This window comes from Crocuta crocuta, unplaced genomic scaffold, assembly GCF_008692635.1.
Source record: "Crocuta crocuta isolate KB4526 unplaced genomic scaffold, BGI_CrCroc_1.0 scaffold943, whole genome shotgun sequence".
Lineage (NCBI taxonomy): Eukaryota > Metazoa > Chordata > Mammalia > Carnivora > Hyaenidae > Crocuta > Crocuta crocuta.
Genome location: NW_027528208.1, coordinates 245,895 through 253,558, shown reverse-complemented (window position 1 = coordinate 253,558; position 7,664 = coordinate 245,895).

Sequence of the window (7,664 nt, the reverse complement as noted above, 5' to 3'; positions counted from 1 at the left end):
ACTCCAGGACATATAAAGGACATCTACAAATCAATAAGAACAAGGCAAACAATACACTAGAAAATGGACAGTGGACACAGGTCATTCACAGCAGAAGACCTCTGAAATGACCAATATGTATAATATATGAAAAGTTAACCACATCTCTTTAGTTGTCATTGAAATGCAAAATTAAAACAACAATTAGATACCATTTCACGTCTACTAGATGTGGTGTTTCGTGTTTTTATCACTGGAGCTTAGTAGAGGGTGGGTGTATTTTTCAAATATTTTAATTAGCCTTTGTGATCATTCTGGATTATGATTTCTGGGGCACTTTAAATGTCTCCCCATAATTAAAGAGATGCAAATTAGGACAATGAGATCCCATTTTTCACTTACTAGATTGGCAAGTCAATCTAATGGCAATGCCAAGTCTCATAATAATAACAACATATTTACTCTGTCTCTGTCTCTAATCTTTGTCATCTATATCTATCTATAGTTCTTCTAAACTATTTGATAGTAGTTGCAGATGTGATACCTTTTCAACTGAATAGTTCAATATGGATTTTCTAAGAACAAGGACATTTTCTTCCATTTCTACCAGCAGAGTATGAATGTTCCAATTTATCCACATCCTCACCAACACTCATTGTTATTTGACTTTTTAAAATTTTTTCTTAATGTTTATTTATTTTTGAGAGAGAGAGAGAGAGAGAGAGAGAGAGAGCAAGCATGAGTGGGGGAGGAGCAGAGAGGGAACACAGAATCAGAAGCAGCCTCCAGGCTCTGAGTGGGGCTCGAACTCATGAACCGCGAGATGATGATCTGAGCCGAACTCAGAACTTAACCTATGGGCCACCCAGGTGCCCCCTAGACTTTTTGATTATAGCCATCCTAGTACTTTATAAAAAAAACTTGGTAGAGTTGACATACAATGTTATGGCTAATTTCAGGTGTACATACAATGGTTTTGACTATTCTATAAGTGTTATCATCTGTCACCATGCAATGTTATTACGATACTATTGACTCCATTCCCTATGCTGTACTTTCATCCCTGTGACTTACTTATTTTATGACTAGAAATTTGTACCTCTNTACAACCTCCCCTCCAACATGGGGCTCAAACTCATGACCCCAAGATCAAGAGTTGTGTGCTCTACCGACTGAGACAGCCAGACGCCCCCCCTACCCATGTCCTTTTATAAGTTAAAGGAAATCTTAGGTCACAAGATGCTTTCTGTTATCAGGTCTTTTTAATCTCTTTCAATCTGGAACAATGTTTTAGTCTTTTAGCCTTCATGATCTTGATGTTTTTGAAAAGCACAGGGCATTTCTTTGGAAGAATGTCCTTCAATTTGGGTTTATCTGATGTTTCCTCAGGATTTGATTTGGACTATGCATTTTTTAAAAATGTATCTTTTTTGTTAATGTTAATTTTTGAGAGAGAGAGAGGGCGCTCGCATGCGCACACGCTGGGGAGGGGCAGAGAGCTAGGGAGACAGAGGATCTGAATCAGCCTCTGCATTGAGAGCTGAGAGCTGGATGTGGGGCTCTAGCTCAGGAGCTGTGAGATCATGACCTGAACCGAAAGTCGGACGCTTAACTGACTGAGCCACCCAGATGCCCCAAGAATTATGCATTTTTGAAAGAAATTCCACAGAAGTGACTCTGTTCTTCTCAGTATATATGGAAGCTCAAAGTATTGGTTAATTGCAAAATTGTTGGTGTTAGCTTGATCATTTGATTAAGGTGATGTCTCAGGATGATTTTCGTTTACATGTATAGCTGGGATCTTATGGTAAGGAAGAGCTTTCCCTTTCTTCCCGTGTATTTATTTATTCGTTTTGTTTATTTGTACTAGTATTGGACTCATGGATTCTTCTTTTAATTTAAAGGTTAGTCAGTTCCTATATTTACTTATTTATTAAAAAATTTTAATGTTTGGAAGGACAAATATCATATGTTTGCACGTATAGGAGGATTAGGAGGAACTTGACGGAGGAACAAGGGGGAGAAGAAGGGGGAAAATGGTGGGGGAAAGGGAGAGAGGCAAACCACAAGAGACTCTTGAATGCTGACAAAAACTGAGGACTGACGGATGTGGGGGGGGGGAGGGATGGGCATGGAGGAGGGCACTTGTGGGGATGAGCACTGAATGTTATGTGGAAACTAATTTGACCATAAACTATTTGTAAAAAAAAAAAATTTTAGTGTTTGTTTTTGAGAGAGGAAGAGAGAGACAGAACAGACAGGGGCAGAGAGAGAGGGAGACACAGAATCCAAAGCAGGCTCCAGGCTCTGAGCTGTCAGCACAGAGCCCAACGTAGGGCTCTAACTTATGAGCCGTGAGATCATGACCTGAGCTGAAGTCAGACGCTTAACTGATTGAGCCACCTGCGTGCCCCCATCTTTATTTATAAAAGTAGCTTAATTGAAATATAATTTACATACCATAAAACTCACCTGTGTTAGTTGTATAATGCAATGGTAGTTAGTATATTTTACAGACTTGTGTAAAAATCATCACAGTCTATTTTTAGGACATTTCAATCACCCCAAAAAGAAACCTTGTGCTTGTTAGCAGTCACTCCCCATCTGCCTCTGACAGCCCTAGACAACGTCATTGATCTCTACATGTCTCTGTAGATTAGCCTATTCTGCACATTTCATATAGATGAAATCATACAATATGTCATCTTTTGTGTCTTGTTTCTTTCACTGAGCATAAGTTTTAAAATTGTGATAAAAAACATGTAACAAAGTTTACCATCTTTAAAAATTTTTTGTTTTAAGTTTTACGTAATCTCTACACCCAGCATGTATACTCATAACCCCAAGGTCAACAGTTACACGGAGCCAGCCAGGTGCCCCGATAAAGTTTACCATCTTAACCATTTTTAACTGTACAGTTTAGTAACATTAAACATATTCACAGTGTAGGGGTGCCTGGGTGGCTTAGTCGGTTAAGCATCTGACTTTCGCTTAGGTCATGATCTCGCAGTTCGTGGGTTCGAGCCCCGCGTCGGGCTCTGTGCTGACTGCCAGCTTAGAGCCTGGAGCCTGTTTCAGTCTGTGACTCCCTCTCTGATCCTCCCCTGGTCACGCTGTCTCTTTCTCTCGCCTAGAAATTAAAAAAAAAAAAACAAAAAAACAAAAAAACCCATATTCACAGTGTTGTGCAACCAACACCACCATCCGTCTCCAGAACATTTTTCATCTTCCCAAACTTAAACTCTGTACCCATTAAACATCAGCTCCCCGTTTCCCCTCCCCCAGCCCCTGGCAACCACCATTTTTCTTTCCGTTCCTATGCATTTGACTACTCTAAGTACTTCATATAAATGAGGTCATACAGATTTGCCTTTTTGTGACTGGCTTACTTCACTTAGTGTAATGTTCTCAAGGTTCATGCATGCTTGGAGCATATATCAGAATTCCCTTCCTTTATAAGACTGAATAATATTCCATTGTATGTATATGTCACATTCTGTTTACCCATTCATCCATCAACAAATACTTGAGTTGCTTCCACTTTTTGGCTATTGAGAATAATGCTCCTATGAACATGGGTGTATAAATATCTTTTTGAGTCCCTACTTCAATTCTTTTGGGTATATATCCAGAAATGGAATTCCTGGATCCTACGGTAATTCTATTTTTCACTATGTGAGGAAACACCATACTGTTTTCCACAGTGGCTGTACCATTTTACATTCCTACATTCAATTCCAGGTATCCTTGCCAACACTTTTTATTTTTTGTTATTAAATTATTTTTATAATAGCCATTCTAATAGGTGTGAGGTGGTATCTCACTGTGGTTNGAGTGAGAGAGCGTGAGCAGAGGAGGGGCAGAGAGAGAGAGAGAGACAGAATTTGAAGCAGGCTCCAGGCTCTGAGCTGCCAGTACAGGGAGAGGGAGAGAGAAGAATCTTAAGTAGGTCCCACACTGTCAACACAGAGCCCTATGCAGGGCTCGAACCCATGAATCATGAAATCATGACCTGAGCTAAAATCAAAAGTCAGATGCTTAACTGACTAAGCCACCCATACACCCTTCCATTGCTCATTTTAAAATGGGGTTGTTTGTTTTTTGTTGTTGTTGAGTTGTAGAAGTTCTTTACATATTCTGGACATTAGCCTCTTATCAGATATCTAATTTGTAAATATTCTTACCCATTCTGTGAGTTGCCTTTTCACTCTTTTGACAGTGTCCTTTGATGAACAGAAGTTTTTCATTTTTACATAGAAAACTTACTTATTTTTTCTTTCGTTGCCTGTGCTTTTGTTATCTTATCCAAGAAATCATTACCAAACCCAGTGTCATGAAGCTTTCCCCTATGTTTTCTTCTAAGAGTTTTATAGGTTTAGGCCTTACATTTAGAATGGTTGATCTATCTTGAGTTAATTTTTATATATGGTGTAAGGTAAGATCTCAACTTCATTCTTTTGCATGTAGATATCCAGTTTCCCCAGCACATTTGTTGAAAAGAATTCTCATTGTTTATTTTAATGCTCAGATTATTCTAGATTTGGCCAGTGGGAGTCTCCTCCAACTGGTTCCTGTGTCCTTATGACATGTTTCCATCATTTTTTGAGCACATCTTTCCTTTAGATCACATCAGGATATTTCAGGTCCATCTCATACTTTCCCTGTTGTGACCTGGGAGTCAGCCATTTCCCCCAAGAAGACTTGTTTCCTTTTAGTGGAAAATGGCATTTAGGAAGCCAAGAACTGGGCACTAGAAGTGCTCATTGCTTCTATAGTGTTGCTGATTCTAGGCCTTCCCAGAGGACGGAGTTAGGATATAAATATAGATGCATGTATGTAATGAATCCATATACACATATGTATGCAAGTCCATCCATACATCTATATTTCTACTTATGTATTAAATTCTATGAGTTCCTACTGACATCTACAATACTAACCCAACACCAGAGAGTTCATCCTAGCCTTTCCCTTTTCTGTATTTGTAACTCCCTTCTCCTGTAGTGAGAAACCAGATTCTCTTTATCCATGAGAATTTACGTATCTCAGTCCTAAGATACACATTCAGTAGTTTCAGATGCAGTAACTGATAGTACCGTGGAAGTCAAGGCTGCCAACTAGAGGTCATTATTTGTCACAGTCCTTTTTGTCTTTAGCCTGATGGGATACCGTAGTCAAAAGTTACTAGAGTTAGTTCTTCTTCCTGTTCTCCTTCAGTGGGGCTGTGTTTGAAATACAGTTAAGGTTAATTTGTTTCTGTTTGTATTCCATATTAGGATTTTCCTGACCCTTGTAAATTTTCTTTATTTTTTTAAGTATATAAAACGTTAACACGGTTTCAAAAGTCAGAACTATACCAACAAGTATACTCAGAGAAGTATCACTTCTCCATTCTGTTCTTTCTAGCCTGCTCCCACCCAGCCCTTCCTGCCAACCAACTTTAATAGTTGCTGTTTTGGGGGCACCTGGGTGGCTCAGTTGGTTAAGCATCGGACTTTAGCTCAGGTCATGATCTCACGATTCTGGAGTTTGAGCCTAGCGTTGGGCTCTATGCTGACAGCTCAGAGCCTGGAGCTTGTTTCACATTCTGTGTNTACTTTTTCCCTCCTATGTTTCTTTTTGTAAAGATACACAAATATACATATTTTCTTAAATCCTTATTTCTTATATGAAGAGTTGTATACTCTAGTTACTTTTCTCTCTCTTTAAAAAAAATTTTTTTTAAATTTCTTTATGGGGTGCCTGGGTGGCTCAGTCGGTTGAGCAACCAACTCTTCTTTTTTCTTCAACGTTTTAAATTTGTTTTTGAGAGACAGGGCGTGAGTAGGGAAGGGGTAGAGAAAGAAGGAGACATAGAATCCGAAGCAGGCTCCAGGCTCTGAGCTGTTAGCATAGAACCTGACGCAGGCTTGAACCCATGAACCACGAGTTCATGACCTGAGAGAAAGTCAGACGCCCAACCGACTGAGCCACCCAGGTGCCCTGAGCACCCAACTCTTGATTTAGGCTCAGGTCATGATCCCAGGGTCATGGGATTGAGCCTCATATCAGACTCCATGCTGGGTATGGGGCCTCCTTTAGATTCTCTCTCTCCCTCTGCCCCTCTCCCCTGCTCACACGCATACTTTCTCTCTAAAAAAATGTATTTTATTTAAAAAAATATTTAATGTTTTATGTATTTCTGAGAGAGAGAGAGAGAGACAGCATGAGCAGGGGAGTGTCAGAGAGAGAGGGAGNAGCCAATCAGGTGCCCCACTTTTCTCTCTGTTTTTTTTTTTTTAATTGAAGTATAGTTGACATGCAATGTTATATTAGTTTCATGTGTACAACACACTAATTTGANGCTGTACTTTTCATCCCTGTGACTTATTTATTTTATAACTGGGAGTTTGTACCTCTTAGTCCCCTTTGCCTATTTCACCCATCTCCCTACCCCCGTCCCCTCTGGCAACCAACAATTTGTTTTTCGTATTTATAAGTCTTATTTCTGTGATTGTCTGTTTATTTATTTATTTATTTATTTAGATTCTGCATATAGGTGAAATCGTGGTATTAGTCTTTTTCTGTGGGACTTATTTCACTTAGCATAATACCCTCTAGGTCCAGATACTTTTGTGTGCTTTCCTTTTTTCACTTAACATATGTCCTTGGAATCACTCCTCATCAGTTCATAGCATTGATCTTTCTATAGCTGTGTAGGACTCCGCTGAGTGAATGTACCACAGTTTATTCAACCACTGCCTATGTGTAGGAACTGGTATTGTTGCCAGTATTTTGCAGTTATCAATCATGCTTCAGTAAATGACCTTGTACCTATATATTTTCACATTGTGGGAGTGTATCTTCAAGGCAAACTGCGGGAAGAGGGATTGCCGGGGCAAAAGAGAAACACGTATGCATTTTTGTTAGATGCCAAATTCCCCTCCATTGGGGTTGTGACAAGGGCATTTTAAAAAGCCCACACAAGAGGGGCACCTGGGTGGCTCAGTCGGTTAAGCATCCAACTTCAGCTCAGGTCATGATTTCATGGTTCATGGGTTCGAGCCCCATGTCGGGCTTCGTGCTGACAGCTTGGAGCCTGGAACCTGCCTTGGATTCTGTGTCTCCCTCTCTCTCTCTGCCCCTCCCCCGCTAGTGCTCTCTGTCTCTCAAANACACATTTCAGAGAGGCAGCCACTGAGGCCACGTGTGATGACCCACATGAGGTGCCATCCATGGACAGGTATCTGATTCAAAGCGCCTCTGGGCTATAGGTGATTTTAGAGATTAAGCATTTGTTTCTTTGTGAGATCCCAGAAATTCTGATCGAAATCTGATTAAAGCTCTTTTCTTAGGAACACCCTGAGAAGGCGAAAAGTAACCCCCACATCCATGAGATGTCCTCTCACTCACAGCCAGACCCTGGTGTCTTCCTGTTGAACGTGATCAATTTCGCAGACATCAACCTCAGACAAGAACACTCTACAACTGTAATCGATCAAGACAAACACAAGACCACTCCATAATCATGTCCGAACACAGAACATGGACATTGTCCAAACCATAAGAATGACCAAATAGTCCCCTAACCTGGCTAATATGCTGCTTTTTTACCAGTTTCAACTTTAGCCTCACCCTGGCCTTCCCTCTTTCTAGATAAAATCTATTAAGATACCCAATCATAGAATCACCCTTCTTTCAAGCCA